The sequence below is a fragment of the Motacilla alba genome, chromosome Z (assembly GCF_015832195.1).
Source record: "Motacilla alba alba isolate MOTALB_02 chromosome Z, Motacilla_alba_V1.0_pri, whole genome shotgun sequence".
Taxonomy (NCBI): domain Eukaryota; kingdom Metazoa; phylum Chordata; class Aves; order Passeriformes; family Motacillidae; genus Motacilla; species Motacilla alba.
In genome coordinates, this window is record NC_052046.1 from 25240523 (window position 1) to 25255163 (window position 14641).

Genomic DNA, 14641 nt, shown 5'->3' on the forward strand with positions numbered 1-14641 from the left:
CTAGACAGACATAATGGCAGTCTGATCAACATATATGGAATAAGATCCATAAGGTGTTTCAGACTGGCTCAAGCATAACAGTTTATTCAACTGAACACACTAACAATAAAACGGGAAAAAAAATACAGGACTGAAAACTGAATCACCTAATTGGTCTGAAATGGAGACTGTGGCTAGGAATGGCAACCTGACTGAAAATGGAGCAGGGAAATTGGACCACTGCAAATTCACCAAGGAGTCTTGACAGTTTTCAGCTAATAAATTGATTAGATTGCATTACAGTTACTAGATGCACAAAGAATGTAATGAAAGGTGTTCAACAAATTTAGTCTGTCATTTACTGAGCTAAAGAAGAAGCACTTCAGTAGTCAACAGGGTAAGATTTAGCACCTTCTGAGTTCAAAAGGTATTGGAGCTACTCTGATTTTGGGTCTGCTTGTATTGAAAGACATATTACCCAAAAGATAAAATACTAATGCTACAGTTTGGGAGCAGTATTAAACACAAAACACTTTGGAGAGTGTTGGCTTATTACAGGAAAATGTAAGATCTCTAGTGTTATTACATCATCACCTGAAGGCAGTCTCTGTGGTTAGATCTAGATGTACAGATTTGATGTTAATGTTTGCATGTGAGGAAATCTGTGGAACTTAAATCCCCAAAATAGCTTTTAAGAATCAGGGATTATTCCAGGTATTATTGGAAAAAAAACTATACAATACAATATCAAGTCATAGTCTTGGGTACAGGTGCTTAGTGATGCCAATATCAGTGACAGGCGATTTGAGTTTTCCTCTTGGGTACAGGTGCTTGTCTTGGGTACAGGTGCTTAGTGATGCCAATATCAGTGACAGGCGATTTGAGTTTTCCTCTATTGAAGAAACTATGCATTAATTCTAAAAAGGAATATTTCCTAACAGATTTTTGATTGCTTTCTGCTTATAATTTGCTGAATGCTGGGAAGCTTGGTACATGCACTTAGACAGTGTCTGTCTAAACTATGGTCAATGAGTCTAGAAGCAATAGGTGGAATGGATGGAGAAGACAATTAAATTTTGGATTAAGTGGATGGAATTGTCAAGACCTACACAGGCCTGGTCTCCTTTGTCTTCATCCAACAAGCTCCAGAGAAATTTTATACACCCTGACCCAGAATGCTCTTCTCACTAAAAGAATCCTCTGAAATCCTCAAAAGGAATCCTCCTTTTTCTCACTATAACCGTGAATATCTATAGTTAACAACATAACAGAGTTCTGATATTTCAGGTTTGTGTTGCACTACCATTTCATCTCTGTGAGGAAGAACAAAGGCTTGGATTGCAGATACCTCATAATCATATTTTGAAAAGGAATGTCTTACACATTTGCAAATGAATCATTTCAGGAAGTTTTTAGAGAAAAGAGAAAACTTTTAGAAACAGTATTTTTTGTGGTATACATGAATGGAACAAACCATAATAAGAACCCGAAGTGTCTTTAAATTACCAAGCAAATGAATGACTGAGCACTGCAGTTGGTCCAAAGACTAAGCTGAAAATTAGGAGGGATTGTCTAAAGAGGTAGAATAGGGGAAAAAACTGTGGATGAAAATAATATAAAACTGGGAACATGAATGTAGAAACTAAGAGAAAAAGCCCTGAGATATGAATAAGTTCCTAATTATAAGAAAAACTTTTACCAGAGAACAGACTCTATGGAAACATTGCTAAGGAGGTAATGAAAAGAATACTTTCCAACATAATTAAAGTAAATGACAAAAATTACCTAGGTAAAGCTTGAATGAAAGTAAAACTGTTTCAGGTTTGTGATGGGAAATATCTTGATGGGAAAATTGTATAAATATGTTGGGTGGCATAATAGTATTAAGGAAATATTTGAGTCACTTATCAGTTTCCCTGCCCTAATGGCAACAGTCTTTATAATACCTTGAAATTGGTTAGCTACTCAAGCCAAAAATGAGCAATGACTCTTAAGCATATCCCTTAACATGGTTCAGCTTCCTACCAGAGAAATGAAGTAATTAAATGTAAAAGGTTTTCACATGTCCTGAGCCACTGAAATTCCACAAAATCTGTACAAACCTTTGGAGTCCCATGGAATCTCTGTATGCTAGACTCTCAAGCTATTTGATATTATTTTGCTGTATGATAACACCTACTCAGACTTGAAAATCTTGATTATAATACCTTAGATATTTTTTATTTATTTTTCGCTATTAGATCTTGTATGATGCAACCAGCCACCCAAGTTCATCGCTGACTCTCCAGAGATGGAAGGAGTCTCAGACAGACATGACTTTAAATTTAGAGAATATTACTGATTTCTATATTACTGGTTTCTGTTTCTGCTCCTTTTAGCTCATACCAACATAACAGATCCACAACTACTACTGAAAAAAGAAGTCAGATGTTGCAAGCAGATTTAGTACCTAATGTAGACGAACAATTCTGTAAAAAATCAATTACCTTTGTGTTGTATGATTCTTTGGCTCCTCAGTGTACCCCAAAATGATCCTTTATTTCCACCTATAGAAGCTGGAAAATGAGATATATTATTTCTGTCTAGAAAAATTTGTCTGTGGTGTTAGACCATTTCAACTAAAACTATACTACCACAGAAACAAAAAGTTGGTTTTCTTATAGCATAAGCCTAAATGCATAACTCATGTTTAATTACCTTTATTAGATTTTTGATGCAACTTCAGATCAGTATACCCTTTATTCTGTTATTTCTTTCTTAAAGAGGAATGATTCGACACAGAGATGTTCTGCTTTTCTTTTGTGTATACTCAGTTCTAGAAACACTTTTTTTTGCTTTAATACCTGACCTTTGGACGAATGTCAAGAATTAAATATAGTTCTTCTGAAAATGTAGACTGCACAACCTTGTGGAGAGCTGCTAAGTTGATAACAATTCCTTCTTTTTGTATGAACAGTAATATGATAGATATGAGTATAAAAACTATGACACTCCCTGAATGCAACTGCTTGCCCAGAGACAGCTGCAGGCTTAAAATGAGGAGAAGGAAGAAGAAGTGGGGGAAAAAAGCAAGGGAAATGTATCAATCTTCTCAATGACCATGACAATTCAAAAGTCTTCCAATCCCACTCAGATATTTTTTTCCCCAAGGACAAAAGGAGATGAAATGTATGTCAGGTACATAATAAGGCTAATAATAAAAAACCAAACAAACCTCACACCTACATTTCACTGCAGACGAGTAAGGAACTATCTCTGAAATATGAATACCTGAAATATGTGTCTTTTCTAATGGCAATGCTCATAGATTAGGACAGGTTGCTGTGGTTAAACATAAAAAATACAAATTACATAGAAACACATTAATTCAGAATGGATTTGCTCTGAAAGAAGGGAAGACAAGTACAGTGGCAGTATGGTATTGAAGCACTTGCAATTACAATGAATTAACAAGCCACTTGATAGGAAATTAACCTTGCACATTTATTGCCTTGTGCTTCATGTCTGCAGTTCTGCCTGTCCAGGATAAAGCATCTGTTGGAGAAATGGAAGGTTCTGACTACAGCGAAATAATGTGTGGCCTGTATATGGCCATATCTGTTAGCATTAGCCCACCATACATCATTAGCTGAAGCTATTTGCTTTCTACCTCCTGGCTGCATCTTGACAAGAAGGATCTCTGTATGCTAGAAGATACAAACTGGATTCCCACTGGTCTGGAACTAGGAAATGCATGAACAGATGAAGCTGCTTATAAGAAAGGAAAGATAGCGTGGAATTTGCTGTGTAAAAAAGGGAAAAAAATGCCTCATGGGAGAAAAAAAAGAAGTCTGAAATAACTGGCTTAAAAAAACTATTGAGGAAGAAATTTTCTATTCTAGCTTAGTGGAATATATTCTACACATTTTATTTTGTCCTTAGTGGTTAAAACCAGACAAATATTAGATATATTTCTGTTCACAATACTCACATGAAAATAGAGAAAGAGAGAAACCTAGAATATGCAACACATTGAGGAGTTATGCTGTGATATTAAAGAGATAAAAGAACTGCAACTTTGTATCTGCATTACTTACAAAGACATAATAGCCTCATCTAATAAAGTTTGCTGCTCAACCATATAATAGTTTATATTTAGTGTTTGAAAACTGTGCTAGGTAGCTAATTCATACTTTACACATGAGAATTTGATCTTCTAATTTTTCACAGATTGGAGTGTAACAGCTCTCACCTCAACACTTGTAAAAGAAAAGATTTCTAACAAGAGAGATGGTATTTACCACAGAGTACATCTGCTACTCTCTGTAACTACAAAAGCCACAAGTGAGCATCACACCCTGCTTACAGAACCTCAGCTATAACCACTCCACTAGCACATGCAGCTGGATTTATTTATTTCTTGTTTTTATACAATGCACTGCATTTGGCAATAGCCAATGCAAAAAGTCAACATCCTTGACAAATATTAGAAAACAGATATAAAATATTCTTAATTTGCAGAAGGAAAATACAGCGTAATTTGCTTGATAGTCTCCATTCTACCTTCAGTGAGTATTTTGTTTGTCTAATAGGACCACTGGCAGCATTACTCATCTTACAATCATCCTAAAAGCATGCTGGAAAAGCAAAAACATAATTAATACAAAGATACATTAGCTAAATCTTATTGTGGTCATGAATGTACATTTTGTTTTCTCAGAAATGGTACTTTTTGAGCTCTATAGATATGTAAGATGGTTTCTGATAAAATACATCCTTAGAAACAGGCAGCTGTGGTGAAAGTAGCAGGCAGCGTAATTCAAAGAATTGGATTCAGTGCTGGGATGTAAACATGTGCAAGATCTGCTCTCTTTCCTGTCAAAAATATTTCATGTTACTTTCATTTTTTAGTCAGTTTCTCTGTTGGAAATCTGGAGATAAAGAACATGTGGATTTGCTCATGCAAATGTTCTGAGAACAAAGGGCAATGAATATTTATTATGCAGTAGAGAAATTCTAAGGGCTATACTTCTCATCTGGCATAATCAATGAGTACATAAACAAATAAAAATTTAGAATATTTAAAAATATATAGAAGTAATGTTGAAGGCCAAAATTATGATCATAAATACATTGATATCTATATTTAAAACCACTAATTTCAGAAAGTTATGGTTACCTTGCATATCTAACACATTATATGTGCATATATATGTTGCTGTAGCTCTATCATCCTTTATGATAATCTATATCTTCTCAAAATGAAGATATTTGGCAGTAGTTTCATAAAAGGTCCACCATGGTACACAGCAGATACATCAGTTTCCTATTTCTGTCTCTCTCTTACAGCATTCTAATCAGCCTAATTAAAGCTTAGTTCATTTCAAATCTCAGATGGCAATTTGTTTTATTCTATCCCACTGTGGTCTTTTTATAAAGAGAATTAAATTTGATCTTCTGACAGCAATTATAAAATGATCCCAACTGGCCCCAATTAAGACACATGGCTCACAGGCCTCAAAAATCCAATAAAGTGCCAATCCCTGTCTTTCACATATATATCTCCCTTTACCTTGTTTTGTTTTCTTACAGCCAACTAAGCTCATATTAGCAAGCACAACTGAATGTCATTTTCAGATTATTTCAAGATAAAATGCATCACTTTACTTTCACCAACATTCTGAAGTAGGGATAGCACAATCGAAATCATCATTTTTAAACCTCTCTCTAATTCAATTCACCTATCTTTAATGATCGTCACTGTGCTGCATATGACCTACATATGCTCACTTGTAAAATACTGCTGACAACAAGCAGTGACTAGAGAAACATATTAAATATCCATGGTCTGAGTTCTACACTGCTTACAATTCTCCTTACAGTAATACATCTCTTCTGTAGGCATTTCCATTTGGTTGTCACCTCTCCACTGCAGAAATTCAAGGAAATCTGATGTTTGTGTAAATTCTGACGTTAACCTTTTTAATCTCTAATTTCTGATCTCTAATTTTTCCAGACATGTGCAGTGATAATCTGTGAAGAACTATTCCCATGATTTTACATAAAGGCAGGTAGTGCCAGGATTTGGAACTCATTGATTGTGTGGTACTCCAGGGAAATAGCTGAATTAAGAGCACTCTCAAGAGACTGAAGTAGCTTCCATACACATCTGGTTCTTGTTCAAAACTCTAACACCTGCTTGGAAATTTAACCTCCATAGTTTCTCTGAAGAACAAATGGGATAGATTTATCTAATGCCATTTGGTTTAGGTCAAAGCTGAGCTGTGTAGTGTTCTGCTAAATTAATTGCAATGTAATTGATACTGTTTGACACAGTTTTATGACCAGGCTGTTCTCTCACTGTTAAAATATATAAGATTGCATATTTCTGCACATTCACCCCAAGTACAGCTTTGACTAAATACAGTACACACTTTTTGTCTCAGTATTTCCAATGAATTAGCATATAAAATAAAATAAGGTGTCCAAGTGGCATCAAAAGATTAGGTACCAAATAAAAAATGCAGCAGCTTCCATTGTGGTATTTTTTTTCTGAATTTCCTTAATTTATGTACTGAACATATGTAAGCATGATTTTCTTTAATATAAAAAAGTTAGAAAGACACTAACTTTTAGTGCAAAATTTTTTTTACTAACAGGAAAATGTACAAGTTTATGTAAAACACCATTAGACACATCTCCTGTTGAGCTGGGAAATACACTTTTTTGGTTTTTGGTAAAAATTAAAAAAGTTAAAGTAAGGCCAACCACTTCTCAAGTAAAATATTTTTCTTTTTTTTCTTTTTTTTTTTTTTTTTTTTTTTGACTTGCAAATATGACATTTAAGAATTAAAAAACATTGGCTCCAAAAAACAGGCAGCATTTTTGCTTCTGGAAATGCTGTATGACACCAGTAAATTTAAATGCTATAAGGCTGAGAGAGAATTTCTAATAAGGCCTTGAAATCTCTAAATATTAAAAAAAATCAGTATATTGTTAATTATTTCTCATTGTATTCTAATAATACCATAAAAGATATTAATTTTAGCTCTTTTGCTTAAACCAGCAAACCCTGTAACAGATTTAGTACAAATAGCTGAAAATATCCTGTGGGAAAAACTCGGTAAAGAGATCAGATCAACCCAAACCCTGCCATTACTCAGCACTGCAGTGATGTGCAGATGTTTGTAGTGGTTTAAGGAGCCAGTGGGGGCTGGAAACTCTACATACTCAACTACAACATGATTGCAATTGAACCTCATCAAAGTAAGAGCTCATAATTTGTCACAGAAAACAGCAAATTAACATATGTTAGGAAAAAACTCTCATAAAGATAATATATGATTAATGATCCAATGCAGCTGTCATAAATAAAGTCTGCATTTCAAAAAGTATTAGCCTGAGTTTCTGAATGTTAAATGACTGTATTTAAAAAAGCTGCAAAGAAGTCCATAGTAACAGTGTGTCCTCTGGTTTGGGGTTAAGAGTTTTGAGAGATCCAGCACTTTTTGCAGTTCTGGCTGTTCTGCTATAAATGTTTAAGACCCTTGTCAAAACACAATGACTATTTTGTTTTAGTGCTGTTTTAAAATGCAGACCTTCACTGTGAGTGAGGTGGCCTTCATTGATATACTTTGCTGTCAACACAATCCTTTGAAAACACAGCATCTCCTTATTGCTACCAAAAATACATTTTAATAATATGCTGGCCCCAGGGCCAGCACTGTGATCCTGGCTACTCAAATGCATAGCCCTGAGTTAAACTGCACCCCAGCCAGTCCTGTTATTTCATATTTACACTTCTGAAAATGAAATCTGAATGCTGCCTGCAACCATAATTTTTATAAACAGAAGGATTTAAAGTAGTTTACACACATATTTGAATGGAAAGCATATATGTTAGCATATATGTTAGCCTGTTGCTTTATTAAGACAGAACACTGACTGTGATGCCTAATCTGAACAACTATCTTTTCTCCTCATATTTTGCACACCACTATTTTAATTCTTGAAACACTGCATAAATAAGCTGCTGTTTTTTCACAAAGCATTATTCATTTTTCTTCCTGTTATTATTTAGGGTCCCATGTGGCAACCAGTAAATTCTGAAGTGATTTGAATAGTACCTTTTTTGTATGTGTGTGCATATATGAGAGTGTTTGTCTTGACATGGTGTTGTAAAAGGAAGTACTTCCTCTTTTCTGCTTAAAAGAGATCTCAAAAACCCAAGGTTTTCAAACCTTGTAGTACTAAACCAGTAGTCTGACTGGACTGACTAAACCAGTAGTCTGACTGGACGTTAGTGAATATATTTTTAAAAATGCTTAACTCCTATTCAGTTATACATGGTCAAAAGTGGACAAATTTTAGTTGGTGGTAACAAAGAACAACATAATGGCAATAGTAAAAATGAAGTGCAATTACATGTTTTTTGAGGTCCTTTTCTCACCTTTAAAGCCCTTCAGGATTCAGAAATGCTGTTTCCATTAATCTTACAGGCGGGAGTTTATGTCATCAGCACAAAGTTAATTCTCTTAAACCAGAATTTGTTATATTATTACTGAAGTGTCTGGTGACTTCAAAGCTATGGATTCACAACTGCTGAATTGGCTAAGAGTTTTGAATACGCTAAAAATATGCTGAGAGGTCAAAAAGAGAACCTAAGTGTTAAAAGCTACTCATGTGAGCAAGACTGTTTCAAAAAGATCAAAAGCACCTATATTTCTGAGCCATTTACGTAGAACACAAATGGATAATATTTTCATTCCTCACTATGTTACATTATGATAAAAAATAATCATTATGAATCACTGCCCCTTCTGACAAAACATTGTGAATAATATTAGAGTTATGCTGCTTTTTTTTTCCCCTCAGGGGTGTGTTCATTGATTCCCAAGCAATCAGTAACATTTTTGATTAAGATCTCAGCTGAATATCCCAAGGCTTCTCTACTATGAAAATTCATGACTTTACTGTCCCCAATTAATGACAGTAATCTATGCAGGCTCAAGTAAAAGAGATTAATTTTAATTTTGCAATTAACAGAAAAAAAAAAGACTGGACAAAATGCATTCCATATCTACTAAATTGTTATGTTTGTAACAGAAAATTCAGTTTTGGCTCTAGAGGCAGTTTGAGGTGAGTATTAACATTCAAAGTGCAAAACAGTATTTTACAAATGACACAATAAACAAGAATCAGATGACAACTGTATATTTTTTCTTATTTTTTTTAGAATAAAACCACATTTTTGGTGAAACTCAAGGTTAGTATGTCTTCCAGATTATAAATCTGCTTTAAAATATTCTGCTAATGTTAAGAGCAGAATAATTTAAAAAAGTTTTTAATTGTATGGAAATATTGTGTCAGAGGGGTATCCTAGGCTGTAAACTTAAATTTCCTCTTTTTGTGGGTTTTGCGAAGGTAATTTCGCAACTAGGTCAGGCATAAATGACCAGTAAATATCAGTGCACTGCTATTATCAGCATATTTTCCAAGAAAAGGTATCAAATTGTGGTTTATTTATCACAACATCTCCAGGTAAGAAATCTCCAGCATTCTCTTTTATACATCAGATATAACAAATTATGCATGATGAAATACTGTAAGTACATTCTTCTTGCTCTCTATCCATGTTGTGCTGCAAAAGTGAAAACTATCTGAGTCAGTAACAGCTTCTACTAAATGGAAATGTCAACAGCATGCCATAACCTAATTCAAGAAGTTTTAAAAATTATTTCAAAATCAGAATGTTTGCAAACAGAGTTCATGAAAATAATATCCAACTTCCTGATTGCTTCTATGCATATATAATTCTGTTGGAGTCTGTTGGATTTTTACAAGCTGAGACTTCGGAAAAAAGTTAAGAAATTCTGTATTAAATGCCCAAGACCACTTTAATATCAAAGCTGCAGACTCTAAATGACCTTAACCCATACATCTCTATGGCATTATCCCATTTAAATGAAAGAAAAATATGCTGGTGCTTCTCAGTCTCTCCAATAAGCCCACTGGTTGGCTCTGGAGAGGAGTGATGAGTTGCCATGATGTGAAAGGCTCTAAATCCTCACAGATTACAGCAGTGTTAAACAGTAATGAAGCATCACAAAAATTAAACACAAAACATTCAAATAGAGATATTCATCATCATCATCCTCTTACTCTCAATGTACCATGTTAATACAAAAGTACTACTCCTGTTACTTAGAGATGAATACTGAGAAATTAAATGGTTCCATTCTGCAATTTTGCATGAAACAACTTTAAAATACTTTGAATGTGTTCAAAAATAAATTAGGGACTTTAACAATTACAGCTTTTGCTGTTAAAATTCCTAAATTATCAAGAATTTTGGGATGAAGTTACTGGGATACTTTGGATACTGTCATGTAAATTTAATCATCCATCATTTTCCTATACCAGCTCATGGATTTACTTTTCAACACTAGCACCCTGGGAAAAGAACTAGCTGATTTATTTCCTTTGTTAGAAGATCTTGTGGTTCAGTTGTCTTTTTTGCCTTGGCTCCAATAGATGGAAGCAAACCTCTTGCTGGGTTGTAAGTTTAGTGTTGTTTTGGGGCAGTTTTCTCAGACTGAAATCTTTACTTTCATATTTTTTTTTGTTTGTTGTCTGTTATCCTTTGATGTTAGATTCCCAGATAATTTGTTCCAGTTCACAGAGCAGTTTCCTCAGACAAGAACCATGTGTTAGTAAGTCTGTAGCTCCTGCTGAAACCTCTTGCATAGAGAGTGTAGCAAATCACATGAGGTCGTTTCTGGAAATCCTACTGCTGCATGATTCTGTAGAAATAACCACTGACAAGACATTGCAGAATTTATGGTATAAATTCAGGTGTGTACAGACTGGTAGTTGTCATTCTTACGGTAGAATACCTTGTCTGCTAAAAAAGCATGGAAACAACAATGTTAATTCTTTTTCAAATTGTGTTAAACCACTGCACCACCCATTTCTCTTCATCAGTCAAAAATGCACTGATCATAATGTTATAGTATCATGTCCATGGTAGGCTGGTTTTAGATGGATTTAAAGTACAAAGTTTTAAAACCACAGCTCACTCTGCTCAGCCTGGCTTATCTGATAAAAAAGCAGAAGAGCAGCAAGAACAGAGTCTGATGCCACCTGGAACAGACTCTAAGGATACTTCCAAAATTAACCAGGCTTTGCACCTGCCACAGACAAAGCATATTCTGCATCAAGATAGATATGCATACAGGAGAGTAGTAATTGCTTGTTTCCTAAACCCTAAGCCAGAGTCATGCTCTGCTGCCATGTAAAATGATGAGATTAGATGTTCATCTTTGTAAGACTTGTCAGCCTCAATCAAAGAAGTGTTAAACACTCTTAAACTATATGAATGGAAAAGACACTTCCCCAAATTGCTACAGTCAAACCAGCATGTGCTGTGATCTTGTTGATTCTCACAAACTACTCAGGGTCAATCAGGGTCAGATTTATGAATTGCAAATTCTTTAGGACAGGGACAGTATCTTCCTATAAACTCCAACTGTATGAAGAATAACAGGTTAAATAATGGGCCTCCAGTCATAGGACTCCACCTGATACCAAATTAACTCTACAATGATTTTCATATGCCTAACATCCTGGTCAAATTCCATCCTGGATCGTTGTTCTGCCATACAAATTGTAATGCAGCTGAAGAAGAAACTCTTTGCTTTTTTGGTTTATATAGATTTCATAATATTATGTCCTGTTTGAAGTACTAACACTTCACCATGGCTCTGCTTTCAGAATTAGGTGAACTAATGGTTCTCCTTGCTCACATTTTGTTTCAAGTAAGTTGTGTAGAGGCCTATTTCATATGTAATTAGAGGGCTTTTATATTAATAGGAATTTCAACTTATCTGAAGTGAGCAAAGCCTTTCTCTTTTCCCTTTATAGAAAAGTAATAGAGAAAAAAGATGCTTATTTCAAATTCATGAAGATTAATGAAGACATGAACATTTGGAATCCACCTCTACCTGCCAATGAAATTAATATCTACATTATGATAAAACGGATTACAGTATGGAATTTTTGGAAATACCAACTTATGGGTTACTATAACAATGACATGAAAGAAAACAATGGTTAAACCTAAAGGAATGACAGTACTTCATTCTTGAGCATTGTCTGAATAAACATAAATTGTCTTTCAAGGCTGAGTCTCTGTAGAGTTTTGTCAAATGCCAACACTGATTTTGAGAAGGTTTTTAATGGTTGATACTTCTTATGCCTGAAATACAGCCTGTAATGAATCAAATTAATCTTCCGTTTTCCAAGGTACAGGTGGCAGAATTCACTCATATAAAAGAATTCATCATTACTTTTTGGGTTCTGGTTTACTGTCAAATCTGTATGACAATGTAGTAATGTATTTGCTTTTATTTTTATGTCTTTTTCTCCCCAGATTTTGGCCATCTTTCAAAAGAAACGTGTGAAACTTTCTACTTGACAGGGTCAAAATCATTTTGGATTACAGTAAAGCCTAAAATTACATAGAAACAGGCTATATTTTGAGCCTGGTCTCACTGAAAAAAGTAAGTTGTGAAAAATATGGTACAACATGCTCAGTACATTAAGATCGTTCATAAGAAATTACATGTATTTTAGTCAATATCTATTGTGAGATTGATTTTTTATAAGTATTATACATTTGAATCCTTTGTTAAATTCACAATGAATATTAACATAAAATGTCACATTGATTTTGACTACTGCTAGACTTTTTACATTTTACTGCAGAAAGTAGACCCAGTGTTAAAGCTGTGGGGCTTGTAGCTATACAGTAGGATTACATATCATGCACATTATGAAAGCCAGATGTGTGAAGGGTAAATAGGTGCATTGCATAGAAATAATGGCTCATCTCAATAGTGGTGTGCACCTGTTGGAGTGTGCAGTGACTTTTTATTCTTTCCTGTTCATGGAATAATGATCAGTAATTAGTTCTACATCTTTTTTTCTATTCTGTCAGCTAGGAAATAATGAAAAAATTCTTAGTTTGCATTTTAGAAGTGACTGTGTAGTCTCTCTGAAAATCTGATAATACTGTAGTATAACATTTTGCTCTTGCTGTCTTCAGTAAGTCTAAGATTTCTAAAGATTAGCCCTACAGAAAACACATTCTATAACTGGAGTTTATTTTTAATCTGTTACTGCTTATCAGTGATTTGATCTGAGATTATGAAGCAGGTTGATACCTTGATCATATTACAGCTTGAAGTCTCTGTTCCAATTTTTTGCCTCCATACACGTGTATCTTATTTCCCTTTTGAGGTCCTTAAAAGATAAAAACATTAGCCACATAAAATGAAAGATAAAGGGAAAATACTTCAAAAATGTGTAATAATGTGTAATGTGTAATAATTTTCCATGTATTTTAAGTAAAACTGGAGTTTAAATGAACATTACAAGCAATATCTTGAAGAGATGAAGCTTCCATTAGAATATAAAACATAAAACTTTAAGAAATTGAACAGCTTTGATCTATTCGATCATCTGACTTTTCTGGTGTATCTGAGTAAATCTTAGTATCTGAAATCATGTCAATGCTCATGGCACCCCTTATTTTATCCTACCTTGTCTGGCTGTAGTAGTGCATCTCCTTTGATAAAGGGGAAGAGTTCATCATTTTAGTTCATCCTAAATAAACTAAAAATATGTCCTTGATGCCATGTTGTTAATGCAATATTCCATCTTAAGATCACTAAGCAACACAATCTGAACATGTCAAAATTAATGACAGAAAAAGATTTCAGAAGTAACCTTCACTTATGCACTTCATCAACTCCCAGCGTACTACAATGAGGACTGAGATCAAACGAGAAACGGAGAATTTAAAGCCTTGGGCAGATGATAGTCCAAATACATTTGTTCAAGAAATGAAGAAAAAAAGAAAATACGTACTTGTTTGTTAAAGGAATGGCTTTTTTTGTGTCTAATATATTAGAGAAATTCTTACAATTCATTCTCTCATAAAGATTATTGGTGCAATGCTGCCAAGGTCAGGATCAGCCTGGGTTATCAGCTATGGACTGGTAAGTCCCAGGCAAGCAAGATAAGCTGTCTTTTTCTCCTTTCTCTACTGCCTAATGGCCAGTTTCTAACTGCAAGCTGAAAAACAGGTAATCGAGTAACAGTTTCCCTCAAGTCTGTGATAAATTTTGCATTCTGACACACTTATTTCTTAGTTGTATAAATTCATGCACATGTAGGGCGTAAATCCCAGAAAAGTTACCGAAGTATCAAAATAAGAGGGAAAAATAATATAAAATATTGTCATTCTTTAAGGATACTCAGTGTGAGTCTTCTAGAGCAAAGTTGCAACCAGCATTGAAACACATTATCTATTATTGAATGCAGTAGTTTTACACATCTGAACTGTAACAGAGCTAAATACTAAGTACTAAGAGCTAAGTACTTTGAATAAAAATACATTAACACACCTCTTTTACCATTTTGTATCTAGGGAGAATAAATCATAAGCAAAAGAATGCATGGTATTCCATGATGCCACAATAAAATTTGCTCACAGGAATCAGTGCTATTAAAAACACTACATTCTGCTGAGATTGTGGTTCAAGGCTTAATGATTAAGAGTAAGTTACCCTGAAGACTACCCAGTAATGAGGATTTGTAAATTCCCAGCTTAATAATATGT

General features: G+C 34.3%; 1 protein-coding gene across 26 annotated transcripts in view; it reads right to left on the bottom strand.

Annotated features, from left to right (window-relative positions):
• MEF2C (myocyte enhancer factor 2C) overlaps nt 1–14641 on the bottom strand; it is a 280803-nt gene that overhangs the window by 229068 nt on the left and 37094 nt on the right. For 4 of the 26 annotated variants that reach the window (XM_038125279.1, XM_038125291.1, XM_038125287.1 and 1 more), the window contains one exon: nt 2466–2534. The exons of the other annotated variants lie outside the window; for them this stretch is intronic. The gene's annotated coding sequence lies outside the window, so the exon portion shown is untranslated. The remainder of the gene's footprint in view (nt 1–2465; nt 2535–14641) is intronic. 26 annotated transcript variants of the gene reach the window in all.